Source organism: Stegodyphus dumicola, chromosome X1 (genome assembly GCF_044657685.1).
Source record: "Stegodyphus dumicola isolate Sdum_Otavi_A_Nest chromosome X1, ASM4465768v1".
Taxonomy (NCBI): domain Eukaryota; kingdom Metazoa; phylum Arthropoda; class Arachnida; order Araneae; family Eresidae; genus Stegodyphus; species Stegodyphus dumicola.
Genome location: NC_140780.1, coordinates 155171260 through 155186108, shown reverse-complemented (window position 1 = coordinate 155186108; position 14849 = coordinate 155171260). Strand labels below are relative to the sequence as shown.

Genomic DNA, 14849 nt, shown 5'->3' with positions numbered 1-14849 from the left:
GTGATTCAAATATATCTTAATAAGAATTAGTGCGAATAATTTTTTGAAAATATTTCAAGATTTCATCATTTGCTGTTTCATAAAATCTTGCTTTTATGAAATATAGCAATCATGTTTGAAAAGGAATCTCAAGATATGCTTGTGTAGTGTTTAATACAAAGCTATCAGACCTTTGTATAATCTTAACTCAGTGTAGAGCATATAAAACTGGATGCTTAGTTGTCTCTTAAATTTCGAAGCAATTAGTGAAGATAAAAGCATGACATTTTGATATTAATATAGAAGGATTCTAGTGGTAAATAATTTTCTACCATTCGTTAAAGTATTTAATTTTATACTCAAGGTATTTAACTAGTTTGAGTATATCTTAGATGTATATTGCCATTTATCCTATGCCCATATTTAGGGAATGCTGTAATGAGTTTTTTTATTTAGTAGAACTGAATAAAACTTTAATATAGATTAAACACTTGGAAAGCAAGAACATGCGGAACGCAGTTTTGCACGTATGCATTTTCTTAATTGCCTCCATTTAATTTCTTCGACTTAAGAATTTAAATTATGTGCGGTATGCTGCAGAACATCGACTCAATTCCAGTAGCCCTCTATTAATGACTGGTTTGAAAAATCATTAAAAAAGTCGAGCGTTACCTTAGAGCGGCAAAACCTGAGCTTTAAAGTTTTCTTAATTCTCAATAATGCTCCAGGGCTGGATCAAGGAATTAGAAAAATATTTAAAGTGTATTATATCAGACATGTTTATATTATTGTAAATAAAGCTGTGGATGAAAGAAAGCATGATGTGCTAGTTTCATTTTGGAAGCAATTCAATGTAAGATACTGCATAGAAATTAAATTCTCATGGGAGCAATTGAATGACTACTACTACTTACTGGCAATCAATGCTTGCTGGCTCACTCACCAGATGTTTTCAAAAGTTTTAAAGTATTTTGATGAGTTGAAAGTGAAGCGAAAGAACTTGGCGAAATAGAAATTGCAAAAGCAGTAGGTGGCGATGGATTTTCAGATATGGAACAACTCAAAGAATTTGTCTAGAATGACAATTGTTAAATAACAAATGAAAAATTGGATAATCTTTTAACAATAGCCGATGGTTGGATTACTGATAGTGAAGAAAGTAAAGAACCTTTAATGTATAAAATGGCATAAAAATTGCACAGGAACTGTCTGGTTTTGCAATGGAGAAATGAAGAAAGAAGACACTTTATGAGAGGTATTGAAGAGATTTACAAAACATTTAATGAATTGCATAAGCACATTGTCCCAAGCAAAAATAATTGTATCATGTACCTACTTATTAAGCAGTGATAAAAGTCCTTTCATTTAACCACTTGTGCTAAAAAGACATGCCATGCACGTCGAGATGCTTTTGTCTCAAACCGCGAGCGCCGTGAACACCACGTCGATAGGCATTTAATGCAAAAATGAAAATAATGTGATGCACACATTGCCTAACAACGAGATTGTTTATTTCTTGAGTTACAGCTCTGGCTTGCACTCGCAGATGCGGAGCAACGTAAATGAGACTTTACTGCTTGTTATATTGTAGCACACGGCACCGCAACCATGAAGTTTAGTCGTAGCGCAAGTGCTTAACAGTTACATTTTATCCCTTGTAATTGTAACAGTATTTAGATTTGTATAATATATGCATACTTTCTAAATCTGAACAGTACCTAACCCATTTTTCTTTAGAAAGTTAAAATTGTAGAATATGATTTTGTCATGTGCACAACACTTTAATGATATAACCCCATGTTCAGCAATTGTTTACTATATATATCATTTGGCAATTAGTTCTGCTGTTAGTAATTCATTGTAATTTTTTTTTTAAATCTAATAATATGGTTTTCATGTAGTTTCCTTTTGTTGTATTTCCTTTAAGTTATGCTGTATGAAGTATTTTTTTCATGTGCAAATTTCCTAAAAGCAGTGTACTTACAAGTTAGCATTTTAAATGTGGCTGGTTTGTTTATCGTATTTCTTACTATATGCTTGAAATGTTTGATAAATAATGATATAATAAAATACATAAAATTTTCATCAATTGTATGTGCTTGATAGTTTATTATTGATGTTAACTATTTGTTACTAATTTGAACTAATTTTTAATGTGAATTTTCTCCTAGCTTCTCGACTTATGCACAAGTATAATGCCCATGGTGCTACTGACATAACTGGCTTTGGATTACTGGGTCATGCACAAAATTTAGCCAAAATACAGAAAAATGAAGTTTCTTTTGTCATTCATAACCTTCCTGTTATTGCAAAAATGGCAGCTGTCGCTAAAGCATGTGGAAATATGTTTCAACTTCTTCAAGGGCATTCTATTGAAACTTCAGGTATTTAAAAAAGTAAAATTCATATCAGTATCAAGTAGAAGGATTGATAAACTACACTTGTTTCATAAAATAGAAGTGTAATTTCTGCTTTTTAATTATGTCAATAAAGTTTGTGTATAAAATGCCTATAAAGAAAGCCCATTTAAATTGTAGTTCAAACCAGTCTGGGTTTATTATTATAAAAGGTAGTTGCCTATTCCAAATTTTTCCTCTGTATTAACAGTAGACTTTGATGTAATGAAATACTGCTTTAAATTTTTGGAGTCTGAAAGTATCGTAATTGACGGCATATAAGACGTACCCTTATTTAGACGGCCACACACAAGGAAAGAAAAGTTTCAATAGCGTGGTTTCTTTTAGTTCTCGCGTTTCGTAAAAGCCAAATAAACAATTATTGAATGCAATTACCTTCACGTATAAGACGCAGGTTACTTTTTTGAGACCAAATTTGGGAAAAAAAGTGCGTCTTATATGCCGTCAAATACAGTAATTATTTATATAATTGGACATCTGTGTTTTATTGTATTTCATTCATTGTTTTAGTTAGAAAACAGAGTTTAACAGGTACTGCAAGTTTGGAAGCAGGAAAGCTGTGTCTGACTGGTGTATGCAACTGTCCATATTGTGTCAAAACTTGTTAACCCTTTGGCGTGGGGTGGTCATGCTCTGAAACCACCAATTTTTGAATTTTTTTCTCCTCTTTTCGAAATTTTTGAGTGAAAATCAATTGATTACTGATCTTTTACCTCTAAATAACACAAAATGACTGCAGAATCATACATATTTTAGGTCTTAGCACTTCAAATTGGATGTCTTTTAAAATTTGTTTTAAATGAGACAAATTAACTTCCTTTTATTAATATAAACAACTTTAAATTTTAAAAGTTATTCATCAAACATCATGATTTCTCTCATAAACAATAAAAAACTGCAATAATTAAACTGCATGTATTAAAAAATCCTCTATATGTATGGCTTTGCTTTGTGGTTTCATGGCATGGCCACTGCGCCACTAGAGCATTGTGTCAGAATGCTCACAATCCTATAGAAGCTCGGTGGTTGCGCCTTGAAACCACTGCTCTTCACAATGCTGATTGTGTTTTATCAAATATGAATGTTTATTTTTACCCAGATATAGATAAGGGGCTAAGAAACCACAGAGTTATTTTATTACTAAACAATACATGCACCTGCCCAGTAAAAAGGTCTTTCTTTTCCAGAGACTTTCTTCTGACCTTAACACTTACTTGCCTCCCAAGCTAGTACTGTGATTTTTATAAATTATTTCCTGTGAGTTAAATTGAATGTAAATATAGTTTGATATAATTCAAAAAAGAAATCGCATAAAGTTTTATTTACATTAAAAATATTTTCTGATATTTTGGAACAAAATACGAATAAAATGAGTATGAATGGGAAACGAATGCTATGTACCAGAGCCAAAAAGACCAAGCCCCCCCATTAACATAAAAAACCACAAATTTCATGTGCCACATGAAAAGAAACTAAATAACACTGGACATATACCAGTGAAATTTAGATCCAGGCAGTGTACATTTTGTAGCACAAGGAAGGAATCTTATAGAATAAGTTACATGTCCGAAATGTGCAATGTGGGTCTATGCAGATACCAAAAAGACAAACATGCTTTGAACAGTGTCACAAAAAAAAAAAAAAAATTCTTCTTTGAAATTAAAGGGAAAAAAAATTTTTTTAATACTTATTTTACTGAGTTTTTTATCCATTTAGCCAAATGTCCTTATTATGTAGGTACTTACATTTTCACTGCTACAGAAAAATTACACAAATGTTTATTTTTTAATTTTTTCTGGCGATTTATTTAGTAAAATAATGTAAAAAAATTGTATATAATGCAATTCTTACATGCATTTTTTTTAGAATTCATAAATTTTGTCATTTATTGCAAATGCGCATGGAAAAAGGTAAGTTTTCCCCTACTACCTCAGTAGGTTTCAAAGTCCTAGATGCACAGTGGTTTCACAGTGCAACCACCACCCACAGAACAATGGGCAAATGGGCAAGAGTAGATTTTTTTAATTCATATATTATTTGTCTCTAGGATCATAATATTCAATTTCTAGAGTTTTTAGTTAAAAAAATTTTTTAAATCATATGCCCGTCAAAGGGTTAAAATGAAATTGCCTATTTCAGTATTTTCCATGTTATGTTCAAGATATTTGACATAAAGTAAGAATTGGGGAAAAAAAAAGGACTGTGAATCATGTGTTATTAAAATTCTAACCTGTTCTGTCAGATACAGGAGAAGAGGATGCATTCTGTCATATTTTTATTTTTACATCAGGCATACAGACACAAGTTTCAGACAGTCATGTCTCCCATTTGAATTCTACGAGATGTGCACATATATGTCTAAGTGACTAAAAGGCCTGTTAGTTGTGGCTGCAGATGTTGCAACTATTCTAACCAACCCCTTTTTGGCCTATGTTGTTGAAGAAAATCCACTTTTCATAAGAAGTGAGGATCCAGTCCAGAATTTTGTCTGAGCATTATTATTCGAGCTGATTAGTGCATGCCTAAACACGTCTGTCCTTATGTGCTTGAGTCAGCTCATGCAGCACCCAGCGATTGAACTCGTACATCAAGTTTATGTGATGCATAGTGCAACTAACGGACATGACACTAACATGTAACTCCTTAGCAAGCTCTCGAGTGGTGACAGATTTATCTCCCACAAATTCTTGCGGGCTGGCCAGAGCACGCTGCTTTTTGAATCTCATAGACCTTGATTTTGAACTTTTGGTACCAAACCTTCACAGTGTCTTATGATACAACATTCGTACCTAAAGCTGTACACGTGATTTGGTGATATTCTGTAGCTGACTTATTGCAATAGAACTAGAAGGAAATGTCATTTTAATCTGGTAGCATTTTCAGACACCTTGTACTTAATGACAGTCATATTTTTTTTTTACAAATTTCACAACATTGTGTTCTAAACTAAGACTCTTAATCCTTCGACAAAATGTGATTAAGCACGCCAAATCGAACTGTTTGCGCAGTCAATATTTGTGGTGTAGGAAATTTTTGTTAAACCCTGATATTATCAGTTAATTGCATCTTCAAATGATTAAATTATTTGGTTGTGGCAAAGCATTCTGGAGCTTATGGAAAAGAAAGCATTTGTGGGATGAAACTAGTCTTGTGTTTACAGTTTGCATGCAGCTAGCCTGTTCAATGGCCTGGAAGGGGACTGCCATTATTTTGTTGGCTTCTCAGCCATTCCACTATAAGATCAGTAAAGGAACAGTATTAATGAATATGAATTAATAAATGATTTCACTGTACTTGCAGATTAGTTATACTATCCATTATACTGAAATGAATGTTGTTTTTATTTTTGTATCTTTTATTGGAAAGTATATTAAAAAAAAAAAAAGCGAGCATATGATGTTAAATTGATAAAAATTCCCTTTGTGGTCAGTTTATGATGTCACCTAAAACTATTAAATTTCGACGTTGAGTTTTCATATCATTGGTAAATTCATATCACTGCTGATTTTTAATATTTTCATGCTCATTTAACATTTTCTACCACTATTTTATTATGCTTCTGCTAAAACTTTTATCTTTCTATTTAAAAAAAAAAAATGTGTCTTTCAGGAGGTCTTTTGATATGCTTGCCTCGGGAGCAGGCCGCTGCATATTGTAAGGATATTGAGAAACAAGAGGGATTTCAATCTTGGATCATTGGCATAGTCGAGAAAGGCAATCGCACAGCAAGAATCATAGATAAACCTCGAGTGATTGAAGTTCCATCTAAAGAAAGGGATGGGGAGCTTTGGTAGAAGCTCTGGCATTACTCCAGTTTTTGATCATTCCATAAAAATTTGTTGTAATTCAATTGTTTTCAATTATAAAATTGACATATGCGAGGTGTAACATTGTGAACTCATTCTAGCCACATTTCTGTGAACTAGGATGGTGTATCTCAAACATTGGCATCTGTAATAATTATTCAAGATTAATTTACATTCTTTGGGAAATAAATAAATATTCATTTGCACAATTTTTCATGAGTAATTTCTTTCATTCACTCAACATTCACTAAGCTGAATAGAGAAATTTGGCTAAAGTGTACTATCAATCTGTGTGATTGAGGCAAAATTGCCATAGGTGTCTTTAACAGTGATCTTTGGTTGTGCTAAATGAATCTGAAATTTTCTGGTAACACATTTTAAATGAAACATATGTAATATTAGAAACATAATTAAAAAATCAACCCTGCTAAACAAAAAAAGAAAATATACACATTTCTGTTGTATAAATAATGAAAAAATACATATCTATAAAAATGTGGAATTGTTCTTTGTGCATATATCCATAACGTATTTGTGTGATTTAAAGTGGCCTGGTTGCACTTCCTTATTTGAGGAAAAATTTAGTTCTCTTACATCCATACGTGTGTATTTTTAAGCTTGGCAGTAATCTACAGAATTTTTTAAAAGATGTTTCAAGTGTGTTTTAGATTTTGATATAACTCATTGTAGAAGGGCCTTCTGAATACATTGCATTGACATAGCAAAAGATAGCAAATTTTCTGAGGGTTTTCTGTAGTCAGCAGATCATATAATAGTCTAATAAATATGTAAGATTGATTTTTATCAGTTAACTTTTATTAATTTTAACCAGTGGAGTACTGTAACCATGTGAAATCTGAAATATTTGTGTTCCATTCATGCATCATTTGCTTATTGTTGACAGCAAGAGGTTAGTTGAACAATTGAAGCTGGAGATTTATCTTTAGATGCAATTTTTGTATCAGAGTCTTTAAGTACTTAACAAATATAATTTCATACAAATAATTGCTCCTGTTGTCAGGTGATTTAAGTGGTAAAATGTGAATGATCTGCAAATTTATATCCATAAAAAGTAATTAATGCCTTTTAGATTAGAATTTTAAAAAAATCACCTCTGAGAGAACAAAATTGGTGATCCAAGTGTTATTGTACCTGTTCTAAGGAACTGTGTATAAATTTCCTTCAGTTAATTTGAAAACATTCTTTCTCCTCTACTGTCAGTCCTGCTCAGTTTGTTACCTTTTTCTGTTTCGTGTGACATTACATGGTATGTTTATTATAAATAAGAATATAAACTTAATAATGTAAAATATTACCCCTAAATAGCAAGACTTAACAGCATATCTAGATATTTTCAAATTCTAAATTAACACTATTTTTGAATCCTCTCATGAAGAACAGTATTTAATAGTTGAATTTGTATGATTGTGTATTTTAGTCACTGTTTTCATAAACTTTCATTCATTAAGGGGGTATTTTACATCATTAAAGAAAGTAAAATATTTCACTTTTTAAAAATGTTTTGCAGTTAAAATGTACAAAATATTTTGTATTTCATTAAGTAAGGAAAAGGGCATTTATCAAACAAAATGAAATAAGGAAATTATTTTTTACTTAAATATTTAACATATTTCTTTTTCAGCTAAAGTAGTAAATTGAACTTTATTTTTATTTATTTAGGTTTTAAAACTAGAAGAATAGTAAGTAGCATATATTTCTCATAAAGGTTTTTAGGATAATTATCTCCCTACATGTCATACATATTCATCTGAATTGATTCAGCACATTCTTAGAAAATCTATGGGCTTTTATGTCACTTAAATTGTTGAAAATTTTCAAAATGTCATTAGATTAACCAGCTTACCTATATGTAATGTTAGGACAAATGTTCCACATAATTTAGAGTACTTTTACTTAAAAATTTTTTAATTTTCATGAAAAATAATTTAAGATTTTCATTAGCGTTTTAAACCCAAATGTTTGAGAAAAATATGCTTCAGTTGCTAAGTTTTCCAAATAACTGTTTGAAACTCGTATCAAAGTATGTTTTTTGCAGAAATTTGTGACTTTTTAATAAATTAGATTTAGTGTTAGTATGTTTAGGAAATATATCAATAGTGTCTGCTTTGTAAAGTAGGTATTCAGTGTGGTGGTATGGTTATATTCAGAAAAACAACCATAACATTTATATTAAGTGGGATTGCTATGTGGTTGCTTTATTGGGAGGTTTACCTCCATTTATCCTGCTTCACAGAGAGGGTTTTAGTTTTATATATCCTCATGGAAACATTTCCTGTTAAATGAGCATACCGATTGAATCAATTATAAATGTACAGTGGATGGACAAAAATATGGAAACACCTTGTGAAATGCATGTTTGAAAAGAAAGATTGATTTTAATGAAATGTGTAGGTGGTGCTGGCGTGTTTGACTACTGACACCACCTATACAACTTCGTAAATGTGCTAAACAGTTTAGTTGTCGTCGGAGTACTGTTATGTGAGGTTGTCATTGCATTATGTCAGAGTTAACAGACTTCGAATGTGGGCAAATTGTTGGAGCACGTATGGTAGGTGCTTCCGTAAGCAAGGTAGCCGAGGTGTTTAGTGTTTCAAGAGGTACTGTATCAAAGATTTATTCCGCATATTTGAAAAGCGGAAAAACATCATCTGCTAAATCACAGCGCGGACGAAAGTGTGTCCTGAGTGATCGTGACAGACGATCATTAAGGGCAATTGTGACAAAAAATAAGAAGACCACAGCTGCAAAAGTTACTGCTGAAATGAATGTTGTGAGCTGCTGACCGAACCCTGTGAGTACCAAAACAATTAGAAGGGACCTTCATAAACAGGGAATTGCTGGCCATGCTGCAATTGAGAAGCCACTCATCAGTGATGCTAATGCCCGTAACAGGAAAAGGTGGTGTTAAAGTCATAAAGCCTGGGCTATAGAGCATTGGAAGCGAGTAATATGGTCTGACGAGTCTTCTTTCACATTGTTTCCCACTTCTGGCCGAGTTTACGTCTGGAGAACGCCATCTCAAGCCTATAATACAGACTGCTTGTTGCCAAGAGTGAAACATGGCGGGGGTTCTGTTATGGTTTGGGCAGCCATATCGTGGTTCTCTGCTAGCCCCATGATAACTGTGTCAGGGTACATGACTGCGAAGACTTATGTGAACATTTTGGCCGATCAAGTTCATCCCATGGTACAAACTTTGTTCCCCGATGGTGATGGTGTCTTTCAAGATGACAAAGCCCCTGTTTATACAGCTCACATTGTCCAGGACTGGTTTTCTGAGCACGATAATGAGTTGTCCCATCTCCCCTGGCCACCACAGTCACCAGACCTGAATATTATCGAACCTTTGTGGTCTACATTGGAACGGAAAGTGCGTTCTTGTTATCCACCGCCAACATCGTTATCTGAACTTGCCACCATTTTGCAGGAAGAATGGTATAATATTCCCTTGGCAAACATACAGGAACTGTATTTATCCATTCCGAGAAGACTGCAAGTTGTTTTGGATGCCAACGGGTTTCCTACACCATATTAAGCAAAGAAACGCGTTTTTTAAAGGTGTTTCCATATTTTTGTCCAACCCCTGTACATAAAATTTTGATCCATGATTCCATTTCATTTTTTGTATGTTAAATTTATCAAAATCTTACTGACCAAGCTTGGCCTAACTGACCCCTTAAATGTGGCTGATATTGAAATAAACAGTGATTTTACATTTGATAAATTACAATTTAAAAAAGAACCATGCTCTGCTTTTTTTCTTCTTAAGATTCAGTTTTATAATTCCTAAGTTGTATGGCATGCATAATCATTTTAATCAGTTGCAAAATACTCGTGTGTTGTTTATTCAGAGTTACGGAACAAAAGGCAGATGGCCCATTTCTACGATTTACTGTTGTATTAATGCGCTACTTTTTGGAATAGGCAACAGTTATCGGGAAATACTTCAGCAATATGCTACATTGATGATATATGCTGCACAAAAATATAGACAGTTCTATATCTCCTGTTGTACTAGGCTGATTGATGAAATTCAAATTGCATTTTTCATGTCTTGAAATTGCAACCTAAAATATATATTAGCAATAATATTAACCTAAAATATATATTTATGTATAGCAGTTGTTCTAATGTAGGTATTTTGACACAAAATCGGAATTTTTCTCAAATCACTTGCCATTCTTTTTTTTTTTTTTTTTCCATATTTCGATTCTACGACTCAGAGTATGCCTAAATGTTGCATTTTGCAAATTTTACAGAGAAATTCAAAAGTTTATCTTGATGCAATTTTTTCAGTTTGTGCCAAGAATAATTCTATTAGTGAACTTCTTAAGTTATAGCAACTTTTTTTCATTTTTTGTAAATGAGTGGGAAAAAGTCATTCTTCATTATTTCAGATTATTTTAACCAAGTGCATTACGTATTTGACATTATTATCACTTATAACAAATCTGCCAAATTTCAAAATGCTTCGATACGTAAATTCAGATATATTGTAGGATATTTTGAATAAAAAAACTCCAATTTTTTGTAGGTATGCTAAGAGATGCATTTACATTAAAATGATGGTAAAAATTTTACAGGTTATAATTCAAAATTTTTTCGAAAAATTTATAAAAATTATTTTAAAATACAAGTTTTAAAAAATGGGCGAATTTCATTTGGAATGGAACCTAAATTTCGAATCCTGGAAGAAGGAATCAAGTAAGTTTAATTAAAAAAAAGTTACTAATAAATATATATCAAATTCAATTAACATTGAGGAGCTAATTTTTTAAAAACTACATGCACAATTTTTACAAAATTTGGCAGTTTTGCATAATTTGAGTTGTAGAATTGAAATATGGAAAAAGCTTGACATGTTATTTCAGAAAATGCCCGATTTTGTGTCAAAATGCCTATATTAGAACAATGCTGTGCTTTCAAGACGTGAAAAATGCAAGTCGAATTTCCTCATTTGGCCAAGTAGAACAGGGATATAGAACTGCCCCCTTTTTTTTCTGCACAGTGTACATTAAATCATATTGAATGGCTCTTTGAACACATATAATTGTAAGTTGCATTGGAAGGGGGAAAAATACTCATTTTGCATATTATGAATTAAATGATGTATGGCTGGATTTCATCTCGCAGTATTGGTACTTATGTTAGTTGCTTAAAAAAATAACTATCATCTTTTATTCAAAATTCCCTAGTGAGTTTACTGCTTATTTGAAGTATTTTCTTGGCACTATTTATCCACCTGACTTCTTATTGTTTCGAAAGGAATACATCTGGGTTAGCAGTAAAAAAACACTGCCTGTTTTATTTTTTTTAAAAACTGTTGTGTTATTCTTCCCTCAATTGAAAAGCTTTGTCAGTTGTAAAGATTATTACTTGAATTTCCATTTAAAATAAGTTGACGGTTTTAATGAGATAACAAAAAATTAGAAAACCAGAAGAAAATATATGGTTTTTCTGTCAGAAAAGATGAGAATGTTCAGTATATTGTACAAAAGTTTAAAATTTGTACATACGTTCCATACTTCTTGAAATATTTCAAGAGAAAATCTCATTAAAAAACTCACGAGGAAAGCCTCTGAATTTGATTGAATTTTCGATGAAATATATACATGCATGCTTTTGAAGATTGTTACTTGGTTATATATATATATATAGGTCTAAAATATGGCAGTGATTATAAAAAGGTATAATTCTAAAAATTTTGGATTGTTCAAATTTTGAGATTTCAGATATAAAAATAATCAGATATTTTTATAATGTATTTAAACATGGTTTTATTAAAGGAAGTATAAAATTTTTTAAATAATAGTGAGAAAAATATACTTGAGTTGTGAAGACTACAGAAAGCTCACTGAATAATTTCGAAAGTGAATTAGAGTTGAATTAACTGTAAAGCTAGTTTTGAATCAAATAAAGAAACTGAAAATTATGATTAAATTAAAAATATAAAAGTTAAATTATTGTCCAGAAATCTCAGTTTAGTGAGAGCTGTTTTACTGGTGAATTTTCTAAGTGAATATGACACAGATAAACCATGAAGAAAAATATATGAAGCCATAACAATAACACCGAGATTTAAATTTGGGACGAAATATCGGTGATTTAGGATTTATTCATTTGTCTGATTAAAAGCTAGAAAAGTTTATGGTCAAGAGAAGCATCATCTTTTTCCCGCTGATAGGTATGCAATACTAAGTTACTTAGAAGGTTCCTAACAAAATATTAAATAAGCTATTATTAGCCAAATCTATCATAAAGCGACAAAATGCGAAACATATACTATAGCATATAACAAAATATTAAATAAGCTATTATTAGCCAAATCTATCATAAAGCGACAAAATGCGAAACATATACTATAGCATATAACAATATTTATTTCAGAATTTTAATTCAAATAACTTAAATTTTGAGTTATGATTATTTAAGATTTCATCATTTATATTTTTAGTCATTTAGTATGGAAGTGAGAGTAATTATGAAACAGTGGTTATTAGAAATATATGACAATGGTATGCTTTTAAGTTGATAAAACTCAATCAGACATAAATAAAAGTAAAGCTTAATATATGGGGGGAAGAGTGTTTCTGATTATAGCATTATCACTTTTTTCCTGTTAAAACTCAGAGATAGCTTTGCAAAAAAGCCATATCATTTCAAAAATATTAAATTATTACTGTAAAAGCTTCTTTACCACATATTTATGAACATAAGCAAACTTTTTTCTTTAATTTTTAAATTAACAATATCAATCAAAATACATATATAGTAATAAAACTATAACAATATAACGTAAAAGGGTTAATTAGTCTTTGTTTAATCACAGCTATTCATTAAATGTATAAATTCTAATTGTAAACATTCCATTTGAAAAGTAATATTTATCGAATACTATATGTAACTGTAAACCCTTAACAATGCAGCACTAAATGCTCAATTATTCACAACTAAAACGTTAAGTTTATCCATTATAAAATTTTATTTATATTGATCAAAGCAGTTGTGTAAATGCACAAACTCCATCTCAAAGTTAGAGCCATGTTTTAAAAAATAAAATTTGTCAATGAAAATTTTGGTGAAAAAATTGTTTAATAGAGCATTTCATTGCAAAATATTTAAGTTTCAGAAAATTAAAATAGGGAACAAATCAGTTCTTAAGAGTCACCCGAAACATTCATGACAGTATCAATTTAATATCTTGAGATTTTAATTGCTTAGTAATATGAATTCAACAATTAATAATTATGGCAAAAGATTACATTTTGATAAATTGTACAACTTTAAATATATATAATTTACCAATACTATTGCTTAGATTAATAACATTTTAAACTTAATTTTCTTTTTATCTAATTAATTCAACACAAGTAATTATTAAGCTATATTAAAAAATTTTTATAACATCTAAGTTCAGGGGAAAAAAAAAATTATGCCTTTTTGAAGTTCATTAACGGCATTTCGCTACCATTAATCACTCATCATTAACAAGATATCACAATGAGTGCAAAGCTTTAAAGAATAAAGAAAGCAACATAATTTATCAAAATGACATAATTTCAAGTAAAAACTATTTGAAAAAATAACTTTTTTTAGTTGCAAACAGTACTTACCTTTGCTAATGCACAAGGGCAATAAACTGTATCTTACAAAATACCGCACCGGTTTTATGAATAATGCACAGTCGCTGTTAACAAACTTAACTCATCATAATTTTGCTAAATGCAAGTGGCATTATTAGAATAAATATTATTTAAGATTAACGCATATCTATCACTGTTGTTTAATTTATCTGTAACTGTGCCTAGTGATGACAGTGCCTATGAACATGTCTGTCTACTTTTTCTGCTAATCTGTTTCATGCACTCAAGTGTCTCTTCAGTTGGTTAAACAAATTTGGAGGATGTGTTTATAATTTTAAGCCAAAATGTATTCTATTTTATGCAAAATGTTTATTAATATGGCAGGAAATAACATTCAGTTTGAAATAAAAAGAATATTGTTTCATTTCCAGGAATGAACTTCTCAATGAAATAGTTGTAGAGTGTTAAGTACCTACATCTAATGAACTTTAGGACTTTGCTTTATAATGATTTCAATAATAATAATAATTGTAAATGTAATTTCCGTGTAGCAAGTTATTTTTGAATTATTAAGTTTTTAGTTGAATTAAGTGACATTAAGAACTCTGGCTTAATTGACATTAAGAACTCTATTTTTCAAATGATAAATGTAACTACATAAAACTTAGAACTCTTTGCACTGTATGCGGTAAAATATTTCATGTTTTGTTAACATGTTAATTCAAATAAATTCGTCCTTATTTCAAAAATAATTAAGTCATATTTCAGTAGTGAAATAATTGCTAACATGATTTGTAAAGAATTAGATTTGCATTGCTTTCAGAAATATAATTTTGTAAAATATATAAAAGGCATAAATTAATAACTTACTTTATTGATTATTTTCATTTTTAAATATTTTAAATGTTGTAAGTATTATTAGTAATTTAGCATGTATTTTCTAGTACTAGTTAAATTTAATAATTGAAAAGTATTTATATTTCATTAGATGCATCTACCTTAAGTTAATATAATTAGATGAATTAAAGTAATGAAACCTTAAA

At 30.6% G+C, this 14849-nt stretch overlaps 1 pseudogene across 1 annotated transcript in view; it reads left to right on the top strand.

The window, feature by feature from the left end:
• Window positions 1–6413, top strand: part of LOC118180904 (inactive selenide, water dikinase-like protein) — a 33698-nt pseudogene extending 27285 nt beyond the window's left edge. Inside the window, exons 6-7 of the transcript XR_015038799.1 lie at window positions 2151–2363; window positions 6006–6413. The product of XR_015038799.1 is annotated as an inactive selenide, water dikinase-like protein (transcript). The remainder of the gene's footprint in view (window positions 1–2150; window positions 2364–6005) is intronic.
• Window positions 6414–14849: the final 8436 nt, after the last annotated feature.